We start from the raw sequence: 21,410 nt of genomic DNA on the forward strand, positions 1-21,410 counted from the left end.
CACGTATCGAGAGCTATATAGGTGCACTTGGGCAAAGGTAGCCAGATAAATTGCATTGCATGTAGTGAACCTAGAGTCTAGAAATCTCTTTATAGGTCATGACTCAAGCTTATCGTGGGTGTTCTTGGGTTGCTTATTGGAATTGGACTTTACAAATGGTTGAGATCAGGAAGTTATAGTTTTTTCCTCAAAATAACCAAACTTTTTGTTTAATCAAAAAGTTTAACTCAAAATGGACCGGACCATTTAAATCAAAATGGAATTCAAATTCTTTGCTAATTCGAATTTCAACCCATTTTAAAATAAGAAAAAAAAATTTCGGAAGAAGAATATTTTTCAGAAAAAATATTTTCCAAAAGAAAAGAAAATGAAGGAAAAATTATTTACAAAAGATCTATTTTTGCATGAAAAATTTTAAAAATATTGTTTTTACAAAAAATCTATTTTTTGCATGGACCTTGAAAAATTACCAAAATATGTTTTTCTAAAAAGAAAATGATTGCAAAAAATAATTAGATTTGTGAAAAATTTTATTCAATAATTTTCAAGAGTGCAATAAAATTATTTTCCTTCTGAATAATCATTGAATGGATAAATTGTTTAATGGATTGTTGCACAGAATTCAATATAATCTTAGGGTTCATTTAAAATGTTATCAAAGGGTTCATTGAAGCCTCAAAGTTTTCTTATCTTTTCTTCCTTCATTCTTCTTCTTTTTCTAAATTTTCTTGAGTCCTTAGTAGAATGAGAAAGTATATATATATTTTTTTAGAAAATTAATTGTAGAGTAAAAGAATGAGAGGGAGTTTTTTTTATGAGACTTGGTAGGGAGAATTGGTAACCCATTTTGGGAAGATAAGGGGGTATTTATAGGTATTTAAATTTTTGGGAAGATTAATGAGATGATGACATGTGTTAAAAGGATGGGGAGATGGGGTGATTAGATGAATTGATTGGTGTGAGTAGGTGTTTGATTGGAGAGGAGGAGTGTTGGTTAGGTTTGTGAAAATGGTTTTATAAGAAACGATTAGGGGAAGTGTGGGTTGTGGTGGAGTGATTAGAGAAAAGTGATGGATAAAGGATATGGGGTGGTTGGTTGTGTTAGAGAATGGTGAGGTGGGTAAGTTAGGGAAGGGTATGGGTTGAGATCATTTTTTAGCGAGAGATGATGTGGGTAGATGATTGTTAGAGAAAAGTGATAGAGGTAGGTGGTTAGATGAGGGAGGTGAGAGGGGGTGATGACATGTGTCATCTTTGGTGATCAAAATGGTGATTGGTTGATGTGGATAGTGATTTTTAGGTTAGGGTTATGGGTTAGATATGGATTGGATATGGATAAGGGTTTGTAGGCTTTTTAGTAGGTTTTGGGATTGGGTAGGGTTGTTTTAGGAATTTGAGGGTGGGTAGGTTTTAGGGTTTAGGTGATATGGGATTGAATTTAGGTTAGGGGTAAAGTGAGAAATTAATTTTGGAAAGTTATAGGTTTGTGGGCTTTAGGTGGGCTTAGGGTTTTTTTTCGGATTCAAAGGTGGAGCGGTGAGGTTATGGAAGATGGTAGGTATCCCAAGTCTCATTTTACATTTATTTATATTTTTAGGGGTTCTGAGAATCATTGGATTGATTGAAAATCACGTGTTGGCAAATTGGGCTTTTTAGGCCCGTCGACGACTTTCATTGAAAATCGGGTATTTTTGGTCATAGGAACGAAATGGTGAAGGTAGGGGTACACCAAATCTTTTTGGGTGGGCCCACTAGGCCCTTTGGGGGTCATAGGATCCTCTAAATCAATCAAAATGTTGCATTTCATTGATCTGAGCCTTTAAGGCCCGTTGGCAAATTTTGTTGAAAAAACGGTGTTTTTGGGCCCTTTCGAGTAGGGGCTTATTCAAATTAGGGTGTCTATAGCTGCCCTTCTTTGCAGAAATTACGTGCAAAGAATAGACTAAACCCCTATTTGTATGGGCCAGAAAACTTTATAAAACAGAACTTTGAATTACCAATTGAATCGATGATTTTTGTAAAAAATGGTTACTCAAGCATGGGGTCTGACAGAGTTTTACCTTATTAATTTCTTGATCTCGATGGCGTGGAGCTCGTGTAAGATCTCGGATTTTGACAAAAATTCGAGCTTTGACAAATCGAAGTTGAGTATAACTCGAAAGGTTTTTGAAATTCTTTTTGATTTTTTTGACTTTTTTGCAAAAAAATATTTTTTTATTTTTGATTTTTTTTGTATTTTTGTATTTTTATATTTTTGTATTTTTGAATCTTTTGAATTTTTGATTTTTGTATTTTCTTGATTTTTTTTTACTAGAAGGTGTAATGGGGTTTGAACAAGCTGGTGTTCATACTCTCCTTGTCTAAGGTCCCGTTGCAATAAGACTTGATCAAGGTTATGTTGACGTGTTAGGTTCCCGAACTCAACCTTTTTTCGATTTAGGGAGTATGAAATGACTCCCACTATTGAGGAGATTGAAGTATTGTTAGGTCTCGAGATGTCGGGTGCGATTGTTCCACCTTTGCGCGATGGTTATCGAGGTGAGGCTTCAGACTTCTTGGGGATAACTTGTAAGTTTTTGAAAATCCCAGATGACGGGTCGATTTTGAAGACGATATCTAGATCATTCTTGGTTGAGCGTCTTACGGATCCCTTGAGGTTTGTTTGTTCATTTTAATGCCCTCACTTTGATGGTAGTGAGTCAACTCTTGTTTCTAGGTGGCGGAGACTTTATGGACCTTTCCCTCATTCATGTGATACAACTAGTCTGGGAGGGACGCTAGTTGGTCCACATGCTTTTAAAAGAATTCTCCCAATCTCTTACGGCTTGTAAGTCCAGTCATGATCGGATTTTTTGAGAATGTGGTCCACTCCTACAGGTAAGTTCCAAACTTAGCATATATTTATAATTTAAATTTTAGTTTTCAAAAGTTTTGAATGCTCCTGTTTCTATAGCTTTGGTTTATGGATCATGTGGCTTCGACTGAATTCGTTAACCGTCCATTTTGCGTTAATGTCGATCTTGCCTCATGATGTTGAGGCGAGTTGCTCATTAGATCTCAAGTGGTAAGGAGGCGTGGTATGCCTTCATTTGCAACCTTGACGATGAGGATATAAGATAGGTCGGTGCGTTCTAACCTCGGGGGTCTCTAGTGATTGCCTTTGACAGGGCCCATTTCCTTGTTTCGATTGGTCTTCATGGGACAACTGACTATGTACCGCTTCGGGTTCTTCAACAATTCAGTTATGATCAGGGTGTGCTCATCCCTGAGAATCTTGGTGAACTAGTTGGTCCCTTATCATTCACCTTCTGAGTCCACTCGTGAAAGAATAGGGCCAAGTTGAGGTTTTGAGTCGACCCGTCTTTGCAGCTCACATATTCCCTTCATACTTACATTGGATTCGAAAACTTATTTTTGGGAGGTAGTCGGTGTCAATAGTGCCTCAAGCACGTCCTGGTGCTTCATCTCTTTTTGATTATCGAGATTGAGTGGAGGAGTCCCAAACTGATCATCATCGAATTCAAGCTATTTGACTCAAATTCGAGAAGAAAATGCAAAAAGAGATTGCTCGACTAATATCTAACCTTGCACGATTAGGATTTAGTAATAGTGGTAAAGTGGCTAGGCTTTGAGCTGAAGTTTTTGAGTTGAGGGACAAGCTTACCCAGAGTCCCCATTTTGATGACTTTGCAGCATATTTTGTGAGTCGTGAAGCTTCGGATGTTGAAAAAGTGATGACTAGCTAGGCTACCCGGATCCGTGCTTTGGAGGAACGCCTTGACTCCTTTTTCATTTCTTACCATGACATTTGATGGGTTGTGTGTTGTATTCCCATTTTTTTGTATTTTCTCGACATTATCTAAATGTATGCAAAAATGTTAAAAGACTTAATGCAAATAAAATAGGTTTTGTACTTACTTGGCCTCAGGTATATCTATTGTTCTTGAAAACACGAAGTTTTATTGAATAAGTCCTAGATTTGTTGTCCTTGGTCAAAATAGTAGTTTTGTTTTGAAATTTTATGAAATGTCGTTATCAAATGAGTATGATAAATTTAGAGTTTGTAAAAATTTTTGGTTGTGACAGTCTCAGTGTTTTTACCAACCACAGGGGATATGATTGTCAATTACTCTTTCGATTCCTTTAGAGTCATCCCCAGTGCCCTGGTATTAGAAGACTATTTTTTGTTTAGGCCTCGAGATTTTCGAAAAGATTTTACCGTTCACAGTTTATACTTTTGCGGGCCAAGAGTTAATTTTTTATTGTTTTTATTTTATTTTCCCTTATTACCCCTGGTGCCAATTACGGTTTTCACCAGACCCGATTTCCATATTTTTGCGTATCGACACCCTTTTGGGATTTTCATCGTGCTGGTGGTTTTGATCTTGCCATAACCTAATTCTTTTACTTATAGCGCCTTTCAGGTTTTTGCTATGTCCTTTCAGACTATGCTTGTAATTTTTGAATTTTTACATTGCATTTCTTTCTCGGAGTCTCTGTGTCTTTGTGGCTTAGTGACTCAAGTTGAGCTGCGAGATCGGCGACTCTACTCTTGTAGTGGCACTTTTTCTTAAGTAATAGATCTAGATTCTCCACTCGAGTTTGCTAACAACTATTCGTGGTTCGACAACTCAAGTTGAGCTACGAGATCGGTTACTCTACACTTCGAGTACTCTTTTTTCCGAATATCAAACCTGTATTCCCCTCTCGAATCTTCCAACGACTAATAAAACTTTAAGGTCCAGACCAAGTCGCAAGGTCATTGGTGCTGCCATTGTCATTGTATTGCCCTAGAACATTCCCTAATCAGAAAGGATTTTTGTTGGGACGAAACGTTGGCTTATGCTAATGGTAGTGGAAAAATACAAAAAGGTTAAGGTGTGGGTCTTTTTAAAGTGGGTTAGACATGTAGTTCGTTTATTTTTATTTCAGAAAGGTGATCTATGTCTCCTCCCAACGTCTCTCGAACTTGTTTAGGCTGGAGATTTGGATCGAACTCAAGATCAAGTGTCTGATTTTTGACTTTTTTGATTTTTTTTGTATTTTTAACCGTTTACAGTTTATCCTCATGCGGGCCAGGAGTACTTTGATGCTTTTGATTTTTGATTTTTTGTTTTTTTTCTTTTTCTTTGGTTTTTTTTGTTTTTGTTTTGTTATGTTGACTTGCCACAGTCTTAGGTTAAGAAATGAATGTGATGGCTCAAAAAGGTTGACTAGGGCTGATAGTTAGTTTAGGATAGCAAAGATGGCCTTTCGTCATCTCAAGATCAGTTTTTAGACGTAGTATTTCTTGATAGTATCAACATTGATCGATTACTGGAAGACTTGTCCGTCCATTTCTATAAGAATCAGAGCTCCTCCTATCATCACCTTCTATACGATAAAGGGTCCCTCATAGTTTGGTCGAAACTTTCTCCTAGCGTCTTCTTAGATTGGCAAATTTTTTTTCAAAACAAGGTTTCTTGGCGAGAAATCTCTAGGTCTGACTTTTTTGTGTAGGAGCGAGCTATTCGTCACTAATAGATATGTTTGTGGTAAATAACTGCAAGGCGTTTTTCTTCAATCAGATTCAGTTGATCAAACCGATCTTGAATCCATTCCATTTCATCTAATTCTACTTCCTTTAAGATCCAGAGGGAGGGAATCTCAACCTCGATGGGTAAAACTGCTTCCATTCCGTATACTAGTGAGTAAGGAGTTTCCCCAGTTGAAGTCTTGAATAAGGTTTGATAAGCTTGAAATGCAAAAGGCAACATGTCATGCCAATCCTTGTATGTAACATCCATTTTCTCAATAATTTTTTTAATGTTCTTGTTGGCTACCTCGACAGCTCCATTCATCTTGGGTCTGTAAGGTACAAAATTGTGATGAGTGATTTGGAAGTTTTAGCACATCTTGATCATATCCTTGTTTTTGAAATTTTTTTGCATTGTCAGTTACTAACCCATTGGGAAGCCCATATTTGTAGATGATGTTGTTCTTGACAAACTTCAAGACGTTGTTTTTCATGACATTGGCATATGAAGCAGCTTCTACCCATTTAGTGAAGTAGTCGATAGCAACTAGGATGAAACGATGCCCGTTTGCAGCTTTTGGTGAGATCTGCCCAATGACGTCTATGCCCCAGAGTGAGAAGGGTCAAGGGGTGGTCATATTATGTAATTCTGATAGCAGAACGTTAATCTTGTTAGCATAAATCTGACATAGATAGCATTAGTGAACGTGCTGATAGTAGTCACTCTCCATTGTTGACCAGTAATATCCCCTCCTCATGATCTTCTTGGCTAACATATGACCATTCATGTGGGGTTCGCAGATTCTGCCATGTACAGTCTCGATTAATAGTTTTACTTCTGCTTCTGCCATGCATCGAAGCAAGACCTTGTGATGCAATTTCTTGTATAGAATATTGTTGCTCAAGAAGAATTGTCCTGCCAATTTCTAAATAGTTCTTCGATTATTAGGCGTTGCATATAAGGGGAGGGTTTGATCTTCGAGATATGCCTTGATATCCGAGTACCATGGCTTTCCTTCAGATTCTTCTATTTCGACAGGTAGACAGTAAGCTGGCTCATCTTGAATCCCTATCTTGATAGGGTCGATGATTAAGTCTTTTGAAATACTGATCATGAAAGCGAGCGTAACTAATGTATCTGCGAATTGATTCTTAGTTTTTGGCATATATATGAATGAAATCCTATTATAGCTTGAGCTTAATTCTTCAAGATACTCATGGTAAGGGATCAATCTCTGCTCTCGGGTCTTCCATTCTCCAATCGTTTCATAGATTACTAAGCTTGAATCTTTGAACACATCGATTTCATTTACCTCGAAATATAGTGTTGCTTTCAACCCTGCTATGCATGCTTCGTAATTGAAATTTTAATCTGATGGCTATTGGTATATGGGACTCGTCCGACTTGATCAAAACTATCCTATTCCGTTTCCTTTCTGATTCGCTGCTCCATCGAAATACATTTTCTAGCCTGGCTCTTCGTTACCGTCCTCAATCTCAATGAGTAATATGACTTCGTCGGCAAAGTTCATCTTCAATGGCTCATAATAGGACAACGGGTGCTTGGCTAAATGGCTTAAATGGCTTACCCTTTGATGGCCTTTTGAGTGACATAGGTGATGTCAAATTCGGATAACAATAGTTGACATTTTGCAGTGCGACCAGTTAGCGCTGGTTTCTTGAATAGGTACTTCAAAGGGTCCATCCTCGCGATAAGCATAGTCGAGTAACTGAGCAAATAATGATATAGTTGTTAAGATACCCAAACTAATGCATAGCAAGTCTTCTCAAGCGTTGAATATTTTGATTCGTACTCAGTAAATTTATTGCTAAGATAGTAGATGGCCTATTCTTTTCGTCCTAATTCATCATGTTGTCCTAGTACACACCCCATTAACGTCTCTTGCACCGAGATGTACATCAGCAGAGGTCACCCTAACGTAAGAGGGACCAAGACTGGTGGATTGAACAGATATTGCTTGATCTTATCGAAAGCTTCCTGACAGTCCTTGTTTCATTTCTTTGGCATATCCTTTTTAAGTAGCTTGAAGATTGGCTCACAGATAGGCGTGAGTTGAGCTATGAACCGGCTGATGTATTGTATTCTCCCCAAAAATTCTCGAACATCTCTCTCTGAAACAGGTGCCTTCATTTCAAGGATATATTTAATTTTTGCTGGATCTATCTCGATGCCTTTTCTGCTGACGATGAACCCCAGTAGCTTGTCCGAGGTTCCCCCGAATACACATTTTGCCGGGTTGAGCCTAAAACTGTACTTCCTCAGCCTGTCGAATAATTTCTTGAGATTTACCAAATGATCTTCTTTTATGCCAGACTTAGCGATCATGTCGTTTGCGTAAACCTCGATTTCTTTATTAATCATATCATGGAATAACGCGGTCATTGCCTGTTGGTAAGTCGTCCCTACGTTCTTCAGCTCGAATGGCATGACTTTGTAGTGGAAAGTATCCCATGGTGTGATGAATGCAGTCTTCTTTTGGTCTTCTTATACCATTTTATCTGATTATAGCTTGAGAAGCCATCCATGAACAAGAACATGTCGTGCCCTACTGTACTATCGACTAGAGTATCGATGTGTGGTAGTGGAAAATCGTCTTTAAGACTGGCCTTATTCAAGTCCCGATAGTCGACACACATTTGCACTTTTCCATCTTTTTACGGTACTAGAATGACATTAGCTAACCACTCGAGGTATGTAGAGACTGCGAGGAATCCGACTTCAAACTGCTTCATGACCTCATCCTTGACTTTGAGGGTCCATTCTGATTTCAGCCTTATCAATTTATGCTTGATTGGCTTACTTTTGAGAGCAATTAGCAGTTTGTGGACAATAAGATCAATGTCTAACCCAGGCATATCTCTATATGACCATGTAAAGACATCTTGATAGTTCTGTAAGAGTTTGACCATTTCTTCCTTTTGTTGTTGTGTCAATAAGGCTCCGATCTTGACAATTCACGAGTCCTTTTCGGTACCAAGATTGATTGAATCTGTATCCTCAATTTTTGACTGAACACATTTTTCGTGACGTTCTACCAAGTCTTTGATTTCTTTGGGTAGGTATTCCATTTCGTCCTCAGATTCTTCTTCGATCCCCATGAGGTCAAAGTCGAGGTCAAGATCAAAATCATACTCGTCCCTTTCAAATTTCTTTCCATCTAGATACTCATTTGATCGAGACAAATCTCTTGAAAACTCTTTTTTTGATGTTTGGAAGATATCTATTTTTTTGCAATTTTGAAAGGTTTTTGATTTTTGAGATGTTTTTAATTTTTTTAATTTTTGAAGAATATTCATTTTTTTTTCGCTTTTTGGATATCTGAAATAAAAAAAAATCATGCAAATTCATTAGTAAAAATAGGAAGCCCTCAAAATAGTCTTTATCCGAGGAAGAGGGCTCGTTATGATCCTTGGATAAATTAAACTTGTTTAATGGCATTTTTTTAGAGGCCTCGGCAACTTCAAGAATTAATGGGAATTCCTCCCAGTTGTTCAAGACCTCCCCTTCTTTGACGGGGCGGATAAGGTGGGAAAGTGGTTTGTTTGATGGTTCGGAGATGACCATGATCTCCGGTTGAATGTTGTTAGAGTTGGGCATATTCCCTCCCAAACTTGGTGAGATGGTGACTGATGCCTAATCAATGCCGATAGGGAAGGGTGATTCATTTTCTTTGCTTACAAGGGATTCGACGGGTGTAGGTTCTCCTATTGTTTCTTGTAGACTTTCGTTGGAATCACCATTGAATAAGACATCAATGTCCTCCACGAGGGATGGTTGGGACTCAACAACTAAGTCTTCTGGAATGTGCTGGGGTTTGAAACTTACTATTTTCTTCTTTCTGGCTGACTTTGTTGGCAATTGTTCCAACAGACTATCGGGTCTGACCTGAGATTTCAGGAAGCTAACGCTGATATGAAGGACTTTACCCAGATTCTAAACATTTGGTTCACAGTTTTATTTTCTAGTTAACCGGAGTTATCTTTTTTTTTCATTCATATTTGATATATATTTTTTCGTGGGTCTGAACCCCAAACCGAAATAAGGAGTGTGCTTCTTTGTTTCAATCGGCGTGGCTTTCCCTTTCCTCTAGGTCCTAACCCTTGCTTGGGTCCGTAACATGCTTTCTTCAAGACTCTGCCAACCATCAGATTTGCCCTTGATAACTCTGTTTTTACCTTCTATTTCCCTTTTTCGACATGATTAACAGTAGCAAATTGATAGGAGTAGTATAATACTTTGTCCTTTGTCATTTCTATATCGATAAACGACACGTCTAGAGCTCTCCCAACTGGGATAAGATTTTCTGCTACAATCGATATCATCCTCTGCCCCATGATAAACTTGACTCTTTGGTGCAAAGATGAAGGTACTGCCCTAGCAATAAGTTAAATGTCGTCGGTATCTCCATGACCTCAAACGTTACCTTGAACATACAAGGGCATATAGTAGTTGGTAGGTCCACTTCTCCCAAAGAATCCCTTCTTGAACTATTGAAACCTCAGACGACCTTGTTGTTGGGTTTGACATGCGACCAATCAGCGCTGAGCTTACAGAAGATTTTGAAAAGACAGACATTGAGAGTTGAGCTGTTATCAATTAATACCCTGGCAACCATCATGCCCTTGCACATGACCATGATATTTAAGGGTTCAACGTGTTCCTGTCTCTCCGGCACGAACTGTCTATTCTAACTATGCTGGCAAGATAGTTGTAGGTACATACAATTTTTCCAAAATTCTCAACAATGGTTCTTGGTGTTCTTCAAACTTTTGCAGCAGACCTAGAATGTTGATCTGAGCTGGTTGTTTGTTCAATTGGTCCACTTATTATGCTCTCTTACGAATGAGCTTAATGAAATCCACTGCCTCTTTTTCTGATATCTTCACATTCTTTTTTGTCTTGTCATCTTTGTGCATCTTGTCTTTTCCCTTTACTTTCATTTTCTTCTCGTATTCTATACCTTTTGTTGTTTCTTTCATCTTTTCCCTGATGTTAACCCTTTTTACTGGTAATTTTTGGCACCTTCCTACCCTTGTCATGTGACCAATGTCAGCTACCATTGCCATCTTCATCGTCTCGACTCCTGTTGATATGATGATAGTTGTTTCTTAGCTCCATGGGTCCACTTGATTATAGCTATGTGGGAATGGTTTAGGAGTGCGTATGGTCATTGGAGATGGGTCGGGTTTTACTTTGAGGATAAGGGGTGGCGGTTATGTTTTGGCTATTGTGGTGATAGGAGGAGCTACTTGAGGGGTTGATGGAGTATAAGGGATAACGAGTGATGGTCGTGCAGATGGAGCATATGGTACGTGAAGAGGAGGTCGAGTGGTATTCTGGGGACTTGCAATGTATAGGGTATAATGAGAGGCGATCGGGTAGTGACATTGTGACAAGTGAGATGGATGGTGAGCTCAGCCATTCTAAATGGTAGTCGGGGATTTTGATGTGAGTTTGTCGTGTACTGGTCGATGGTGCTAACTATTGGTGCTCCTATTTTTTTTGTTAGATGGACCCTGATATTTGATCCAATAGGATCTATTAGGATTGATGGATTAATTTCCAGTTCTTCTTTTAGAATGAAGTTTACCACACGACCGTTCCCTCATCCGTTGTTTGTAGGCAGGCGATTTTTGTTGATGTTTTACTACTGATTGGGGTTTGCTGGTCCATCCACTATGAGAGCTCATTTATCTATTAGATTCTACACCTTATGTTTGAGTTGCCAGCACTGATCGGTAGAATGCCCTGGCGTACCCATATGAAATTCACAAAATAGGCTAGGGTTGTACCCTGGTCTTTTCTCAACTTCTGGGTTTGGTGGCCTCTTAGCGAGAAAATATACCCTAAGCAAGATTGGGAGTAATTTTGATAATGCCATTGGCAACCTAGTAAACACTTTGTTAACTCTGTTAGATCGTGCTTGCTGACCCTACCTGTATTGTGGTGCCTGTTGTGCAACTAGTGGAGGGTTGGCCCTAAATGGGTTCTGAGGTGTAGGAGTCCATACTGGTGGTGGCGTTGGAGCCCATGAGGTTGGCGAAGCTTGTGGTCTCGGTGCTGGTGCCAGGATGAAGAGTGGTCAGTTTGGTTGTACATTGTTAACCTGTGTCTATTCTCTCTTCTTTGCCACAGGCACTGACTTTCTCTGAGAAGGGATTCTTGCTACTGTCCCCAGGCTTATAATGTCAAATATCAGACCGGTTTGGATCCCGTCCTCAACCTGATCTGCTACTTGCACCAGATTTGAAAAGGTGCCTGTAGTATGTCCCACCAGATAAGTATAGAAAGAGTGCCCTAGTGTTGAGCTAACCGTAATGTTCATCTCTTGTTCAGTTATTGCGGGCTTCACTTGTGAAACAGATTCCCGCCATCTCTAAGCATACTCTTTTACCGTCTCCCTTTGCTTTCGCGTCATTTTGGCTATGTCATTCCAGTCTAGACCCATATTTGTGTTGAACGGTAATTGTGCCAGAATATTTCAATCAAGTCCTGCCAATTCTTCATGAGTGTGTGGTCCAATCCGAAGAAACACTTGAGAGTCGGCCCTATCAGACTCCTTTGAAACAACTGTACTAACAACTTGTCATCTTCACCGTACTGACACATGGACCCATAGTATAACTTTAGATGCGACAGATGACACCCTACTCCATTATATTTTTCAAATTCCGGATACTTGAACTTGGCCAACAACTATGCATTAGGTTGCAGAGGTCTTTAAACCGAGTTCCGCTCATAGTATTGAGGCCTTTCATTCTCCTCATTTCTTCTTAAAGAGACTCGATTTGTTGCACCATTTTTTTGTCTGTCACACTTTTGGCCTCTGTGGCTCTATATTAGCATTCGACACCAAGAATGACCACCGGGGGTGGTTGATTATGAGGAATATAGAGAGGGGGCCCTTGGTATTCTGAAGCTGCGAGTGGCAGGGTGATCTGTGGCCTTTGTGGAGGTTGGTTGGGTAAATCTTGATTTAACCCTGATTTCTGGTGTTGAACTGTTTGGGCCTGTATAAAGCTGGCATTAGCTAACACGGCACTCAACATTTTCTCTTGCCTCTCAATTATTTTCAATAATGTTGTTATTCTTGTATCAACATCTGATGTTTCGGCCATTGTAGGTTGTATTGCTTCGGAAGTACTCATGGTAGCGGTTGAAGATCTAAGAAAGTATAGAGGCACCTCTGGCTGCTTATACTTCTTTCGTTTGGCCACCTGTGGGTATAGAAGACCAAGCGCTACTATCATGTTTTCAAAAAGAAAAAGGCATAATGTTTTACTAGGTCGAGTAAGGTTATTTATAATAAAGCAAACGAGTTTTAAAGAAAAAGGTAATTCTCAGCACGGAGCCAACATCAACACGGAGTTGGCATCAGCACAGGGCTGGGTTGTGTATTTTTGAAATAATTATATCAGTACGGAGCTGGCATCAATACGGAGTTGGCATCAGCGCGGAGCTAGCATCAGCATAGAGTTGGCATCAACATGGAGTTCGCATCAACACAGAGCTAGCATCGACACAGAGTCGGTAAAATATTTTGAAATGAGAATTTTATCAACATGGAGTTGGCATCAACACAGAGTTGATAAAAAATTTTTAAAAAAAATTACATCAGCACGAAGATAGCATCGACACAGAGTCGGTAAAATATTCTTGAAAAAGAGAGTTATATCAACACGGAGCTGGCATCGACACGTTGTCGGTAAAACATTTTTTTTTTAAAAATTACCTCAGCATTGAGCTGTCATCAACACGGAGTTGGTAAAATATTTTTTTAAAGAATTACCTCAGCATGGAGCTGCCATCGACACGGACTCGACATCAACACAGAGTTGGCATCAGCACAGAGCTGGCATTGACACGGAGTTGGTAAAATATTTTGAAGAAAGGAATTACATCAGCACGGAGTTGGCATCCACCCAGAGTCGGTGATTTTTGAAAAAGAAACTACATCAACACGGGGCTAGCATCGACACGGAGTCGGTAAAACATTTTGAAAAGAGAATTTCATCAGCACGGATCTGGCATCGACCCGGAGTCGGTAAAATATTTTGAAAAAGTAGATTCATCAGCATAGAGCTGGCATCGCCACGAAATCGATAAAATATTTTGAAAAAAAATTTACATCAACATGGAGCTGGTAAAATATTTTGAAAATGGAATTTCATCAGCATAGAACTGGCATTGCCATGGAATCAATAAAATATTTTGAGAAAGTAATTTCACCAACACGGAGCTGGCATCGACATAGAGTCGGTAAAATATTTTGAAAAGAGAGTTGACTCGGCATGGAGCTGGCATGGACACGGAGTTGATAAAATATTTTGAAAAAAAATTTACATCAACATGGAGCTGGTAAAATATTTTGAAAATGGAATTTCATCAGCATAGAACTGGCATTGACATGGAATCAATAAAATATTTTGAAAAAGTAATTTCATCAACACGGAGCTGGCATCGACATAGAGTCGGTAAAATATTTTGAAAAGAGAGTTGACTCGGCATGGAGCTGGCATGGACACGGAGTTGATAAAATATTTTGAAAAAAAGAATTACATCAGCATGGAGCTGACATCGACACCGGATCGATAAAATATTTTGAAAAAAAAATTACATCAGTACAAAGTTGGCATTAACATGGAGTCGATAAAATATTTTGAAAAAGTAATTTCATCAACATGAAGCTGACATCAACGCGGAGTCGGTAAATCATTTTTGAAAAAGGAAGATTACATCAGCACAGAATTGGCATCGACATGAAGTCAATATGACAATTTGTAAAAGTAGATTAATTGAAACAAGTTGAGTTGGAAAAACATCTTTTTTGTTAGCCCCCAATTTAGTTCTCTGAAATCAAAGTCGACCAGTCAGATCCTTAGGGAAGAGGTGGCGCACGAGGTACTCTTAAATCATCTCATTTCCTTGAATAGACGTAATTGATCCCCCTCGTATTAACAGGGCAAGATCGTTCTAGACATCGACTTTGATCAAGGATTGCAAGTAGTGCTTTTAAATCTTTTTTTTTCAAAATAATATTGGAAAAAGATTGAATTCATTTGAGTTGTTTGATTGATTTTCATCCTTGTTAGATCACTGATGGATTATGAACTTGATTCGAAATCGGATATGGGTCGTGAACCCAATCTGAGATGGATATGGGTCTTGAACCCATATTGAATGGATACAGGTCGTGGACCCTGTTTGAATAGATGGATACGGGTCGTGGACCCAGTTTGGATGGACATGGGTCGTGGAAGAAAAATAAATCTAACTAAAGATTAAAGAAAATTGAAAGAAGAGAAAAGAAAAAAAAAAAGAAAAAAAAAAAATATATATATATATAATATATATATATATATATATATATATATATATATATATATATACATATATATAGAGATATATAGGGGGCAATTCAAGGGACATATGTAAAAATAATGGTTTTTCAAAACATGGGTTAAAGGTTTTGGATTGAGCTAATTTTTTGCGAGGATGGTCACTATGATGAAAAGATCATCCTCACAAAAAATCAGCTCAATCTAAAATTTCTAAATCCATCAAAAGTGATTTACAAATTATTGACAAAAATTGGTAAAAAATCGACGATCCACATTCTAAATCACTTTTAATAGGATTAGAAGTTTCATATTGGACTGATTTTTTTTTTCGGATGATCTTCCCATCATAAAGATCATCCTCACAAAAAATCAGCTCAATCCGAAACTTCTAACCTATATTTTAAAATTTTATTAATGTTACATTGTTTTTACATATGTTTTTTCATATGTCCCTTGATCCTGACCAATATATATATATAGGGTCCCGTTCAACAACAAACATTTTGGCAAAATATTTTTCAAAACATGGGTTAGAGGTTTTTGGAATGGGTTGATTTTTTGTGAGGATGATCTCTACGGTGAGGAGATCATCCTCACCAAAAATCAGCCCATTCCAAAACTTCTAGCCCCAGTTTACAAGTTGAAAAATCATGGACCGTCCATTTTTTGTAAACCATTTTTGATGGGGTTAGAAGTTTTGGAATGGGCTGATTTTTTGTGATGATGATCTTCTCACTGTAGAGATCATCCTCACCAAAAATCAGCCCATTCCAAAACCTCAAACCCATGTTTTGCCAAAATGTTTGTTGCTGAACATTTCCCATATATATATATATATATAGGATGGCGTTATTATGACCCCTATTACGACTCATATTGCGACTCACCGTTTGTTTTATATGGGAAAAAATGTTAGGAATAGGCTACTTTTTTGTGAGGATGATCTCTGTGATGAGGGGATCATCCTGGCAAAAACTCATCCCATTCCAAAACTTCTAACCCCATCAAAATTGATTTACAAAAATTGGACGATCTAAAAATTTTCAACTTGTAAACATGGGGCTAGAAGTTTCATAATGAGCTGATTTTTGGCAAGGATGATCTCCTCACCATAGAGATCATCCTCACAAAAAATCAGCCCATTCCAAACATTTTTGCCCATATAAGACAAAACGGTGTGTCGCAATGTAAGTCGTAATAGGGGTATACGGAACCCGACCCATATATATATATATATATAGGGTCAGGTTCAAGGGCCATGTGAGAAAACATGTAAGAAAACTTTCGGCGGTAAATAAAATTTTAAAATATGGGTTAGAAATTTTAGATTGAGCTGATTTTTTGTGAGGATGATCTCTATGATGGGAAGATCATCCAAAAAAACAATCAGCCCAATCTGAAACTTCTAACCCCATTAAAAGTGATTTAGAATGTGGACCGTCGATTTTTTTTCAATTTTTATCACTAATTTGTAAATCACTTTTGATGGATTTAGAGGTTTCTGATTGAGCTGATTTTTTGTGAGGATGATCTTCTCATCATAGTGACCATCCTTGCAAAAAATCAGCTCAATCCAAAACCTCTAACCCTTATTTGAAAAACGAAAGTTTTCTTACATGTTTTCTCACATGGCCCTTGAACCTGACCCATACATATATATATATATATATATATATATATCCCTATAAGGAGCAGAATAGAAATATTAGTAAAAATGATAGTAAACAGACTCAAAAACTAATTCTGACTTATCAAAATCTTGCTGACTTTGTCACATTTGAAATAAAATTTCATTCTACCCTAAATCGATATACTCTAATAGTTAATCAGAGATCGGAACAGAAAGTTACAGTTAGTTTAAGTTCTGTTGTTTGGGGTAAAGAACAACACGAAAATGATAGAACAGAAAAGTTAGTAGAAATGATAGTAAATAGACTCAAAAACTGATTCTGACTTATCAAAATCTTGCTGACTTTGTCACATTTAAAAGAAAATTTCGTTCTACCCCAAATCGATATTACTATAATAGTTAATCGGAGATCGAAGCAGAAAGTTACTGTCAATTTAAATTCTGTTGTCTGCATGGCAAATAAGTTGATTTTTGTTTTTTTAAGTTTGTTAGTCCAAACTAAAGGCACAATGCCTTTGGTTTTATGCTTGAACCATAAAAAAATAAAAATATTTTTTTCATTTTTTGATAATATGCATGACTGTAGACACCCCAATTTGAATGGGCCCTCACTCGAAAGGACCCAAAAATAGTAATTTTCCAATAAACTTGGCCAACGGACCTCAAAAGTCCAAATCATTGAAATGTGGCGCTTTCGTCAAAATTGAGGCCCCTAAGACCCCCTAATGGTCTAACAGGTCCACATGCAGGGACTCAGCAAGCTCCCATCTACCCCGCTCCATTCGAAATATCAATTTTTTGACAAAAATTGGCCAACGGGTTTCAAAAGTCCAAATTACTAAAAAGTGACGTTTTGATCAAACTGAGGCCCCTAAACCTTTCAAGGGTCTAAGGGACCCACCGAAGGGATCGGACCCATCCTATGTTTTCCTAAACTTCATCGCTTTACGCTTACATCCAAAAAATACCGAAAGCTCGATAAAATTCTCCAATGAGCCCAAAAAGCCCGATTTGCCAACACGTGGTATTTTTTATCAAATCAATGATTTCAAAAAATACAAAAAAATTAAAAAATAAAAAAATGTGAGACTTGGGATACCTACCCTTCATCTACACTCCACTGCTTCGCCTCAAAATCCACAAACATTTTAAGCCCATGAACCGGCAATCCTTCAAAAATCAATTTTCAACCTTACCCCCCTTAACCTAAAATTAATCTCATATCACCTAAACCCTAAAGCCTACCCACCCTCAAAAATCCTATCCAAAACAAACCCTACTCAATCCAAAACACACATAAACAATCTTCAAAACCCAAGCCCAATACACTAAAAGCCCATAAACCATTATCCATACCCCATTCATTATCCAACCGACAATCCTAACTCATTAACCACTACCCACATCAACCAATCACCCTCTCAACATCAAAAAATGACACATGTCATCATCCCCTTTCACCTCCCTCATCTAATCACCTACCTCCATCATCATTCTCTAAAAAATCAACCAACCACATCGCTTTTCCCGCCAAAATCACCTCAACCCATTCCCTACCATAACCTATCCCCATTATTTAACATCATCAACCACCCACACCTCAACCCATACCCTAATCCATCACCATTCTCTAACATCATCAACCACCCATATCTCCTGCATCTGAACCCATCACTTTCCCTTAAAACACTCCAACAAAATCACCTCAACCCATACTTCCCTCATCATCAACCAACTAACCCATACCCTTCTCTCTAATCAAACAACCACTATCAACCAATCAACCAATCTCATCACCTTACTCTCTCATCACATTTGCCACATGTCTTCATCCCCTTAATCCTCCCAAAAACTAATCTACCAACCTCTCTCCTAAATCTACATACCTCACATCTTCAACCAATCTAACACTATTTCTCTAAACAAACCCTCTTACACCCCCATTCCTTCCATCAACCATCACTCATTTCACCCCACCAAACACTCTACCCAAACGGATTTGGATAGGATCCAAACCATTTGGATCTAAACCTCACCCACTTTTACTCATTACACAACTACCCTCACTTACACTCCAAATTTCATATCCTTCACTTCAAAAACCCATGCTATTCTCTATTATTCCAAATACTCACCCCATTATACCCCTAAACATCCTCCCAACACCTATAAATACCCTTTCCCTTCTTCAAAAAATGGTTACCAAGTCTCCCTAAGAAAAAATATACTCTCTCTACTTATCCCCACTACTCTCTCATATCATCTTCAAAAAAAGAAAATTTCACTCTCATAGTTCATTAAGGACTCAAAAGAATTTAAGAAGAAGAAAATAAGATCAAGGATACAAGGTGGGTGCAACAAATACCCCCCCTTTCTCTCTCTCTCTATCCTCTCTTCCTCCCTCTCCTATTATCCCCATCTTCTCTTCATCTTATTTTTAAGATGTGTGGTCCTCAAGGCTAAGGATCTATAAGGATCATCTCCATCAATGAGATGATCCTATGATCAAGCCGAAAGCAAACCCCTATCTAGGGTACAAATGCATGACACGTGGCGCTTTCTTTTTCCAATTTTTTATTATCAAATGACCGAGTTCTTTGAGGTTACCGCCACTTGACGGGGAGAAAGGGGTGCCTAACGCCTTTCTTTTTCTCCAACCGAGCCGCTTACCCAAATCTCAACATTTGATTACCCCTTATCCATCGCGAGTCACTATATGCCAAAAATATCAATTTTTAGACAATGTACATCGAGTGACCATTCACACCCACTTACTACAGGAATGGTGGTGACTCCAATCTTTAATAGATGTGGCTGTCGTAATGACGAAATCCATGTATCTATAGCTGGCGACTCTGCTGGGGAGCCATGGTTCATCCCTCGTGATAACTCGGTTGTTTTGAAAAAAAAAATTTTATTTACTAACATTGTTCGTTTATTGTTTCCTATGTTTCCTTTTTAATTTTCTTACGTGACCACATTGTAATATTTATTTACTTTCGTTTCTTGGATTGTATATTTGTATGGGGGTCGATGAAAAGAAATGAAAAAAAAAAAAAAAATGTCACGTGCACTTGCGAGCATAGCCCACTTCACAAGCCACCCCACCCTCAATATACTTAGCCCCGATGCTTAGTAGTTCCACGGCTTGAGATCGTTATTTCAAGTGTCGGGAATGAACACATCAAACCCGATCACCAACCAACGACGTACGTACTTCAGTATGCATCGATGTTTGAAGATCGGGTAGCCGTGAAACCACCTACTAGCTGTATGCATATGCACGATTAGACAATGCTAGGACACAAGTTTCAAGTCCACATCGACCCCTAAAGCTAAGTTGTACTTGTTTAGTTGCGATCGGGCCTCGAAGCCCAAGTTGTAAGCCCACTAGGCCAAGTTGTATAGGTTAGGTGTAATTTTCTTTTTTTGCTTATTCCCTTAGTAAGAGGGGAAAAATCAGCTTTTTTATTTATCATGCATATCATCAAAAAATAAAATAAAATAAAATAAAACAAAACAAGAAAATTGAAAAAATGAAAAAATGTAACTTTTTTTTTTGCCAAAGTCAAAAATCAGAGGCAATATGCCTCAAGTTGGATTAACAACCATTAAAAAAAAAAAAAAAAAAAGCCAAAAATTCGTACTGGTCCGTATTTCAAGTACGGTTTGGCATATTTTATACCCATCCGTGTTTGAACTATGGATAAATAAATAAAAAAATTTGCTCATTTTGTTCTCGACATCAGTCTTGACAACTTTTGTTCTCGGGTTTATTTTTCTTTTGATGTTTAAGGCATGAAAATACTTAAATGAATTATTTTTTAATTAAACTTAGGGCCTACTTCTCGTCGTTTTTCTTTTTTTGGTCAAAACAGAACTCGCATACATTTTATCGATCAAAGTTGACCCTACCTAACGTGGTATACTATCAACCTCGCCTACAATCAAATCTGTTACCGTCCATCACCAATCATAAAAAATGGGTCCACGACCTGCACCACTTAGACTGGGTCCACGACCCAGATCCATTCAAACTGGGTCCACGACCCAGATCTATCTCAACTGGGTCCCCGACCCAAATCCATTTTAATTGGGTCCCCAACCAACCCAGATCCACTTAAACTGGGTTCACGACCCAGATCCATTTCAACTGGGTCCACGACCCAGATCCATCTCAATTGGGTCCTTGACCCAGACCCAGACCCATTTTCAACTGGGTTTACGACACAGATCCCATTTCAACTGGGTTCACGACCCAGATCCATTTCAATTGGGTCCACGACCCAAATCCATCTACAATTGGGTCCATGACCCAGATCTATTCAAATTGGGTCCACGACCCAGATCCATTTCAACTGGGTCCCCAACCTAGATCCACCACGACTAGGTCCACGACCCAGGTCCATTCAAACTGGGTTTACGACCCAGATCCATTTCAACTGGGTCCACGACCCAGACCCATTTTTAATTGGGTCCACGACCCAAATCCATTTCAAACTGGGTCCAAGACATAGATCCATATCCATTTTAACGGGGACCACGATCCATCTCAATTGGGTCCACGACCTAGATCCAAACCCATTTCAACTGGGTTTACGACCCAGATCCAGTTCAACTGGGCTCACGACCTAGATCCAAATCCATTTCAACTAGGGTTTATAACCCAGATCCGTTTCAACTGGGTCCATGACTCATATCCATTTTCAACTAGGTTTATGACTCAGATCCATTCAAATAGGGTCCACGACCCAAATCCATTCAAACAGGGTCCACGACCCAGATCTAGATCAACTGGGCTTGCAACCCAGATCCAAACCCATTTCAACTGGGTTTAAGACCTAGATCAACTACAAACCGGATCCATATCAAATTTCAAACCAAGTTCATGATCTAACAAAG

The sequence above is a fragment of the Akebia trifoliata genome, chromosome 6, assembly GCF_017979445.1.
Source record: "Akebia trifoliata isolate Shusen 1 chromosome 6, ASM1797944v1, whole genome shotgun sequence".
Lineage (NCBI taxonomy): Eukaryota > Viridiplantae > Streptophyta > Magnoliopsida > Ranunculales > Lardizabalaceae > Akebia > Akebia trifoliata.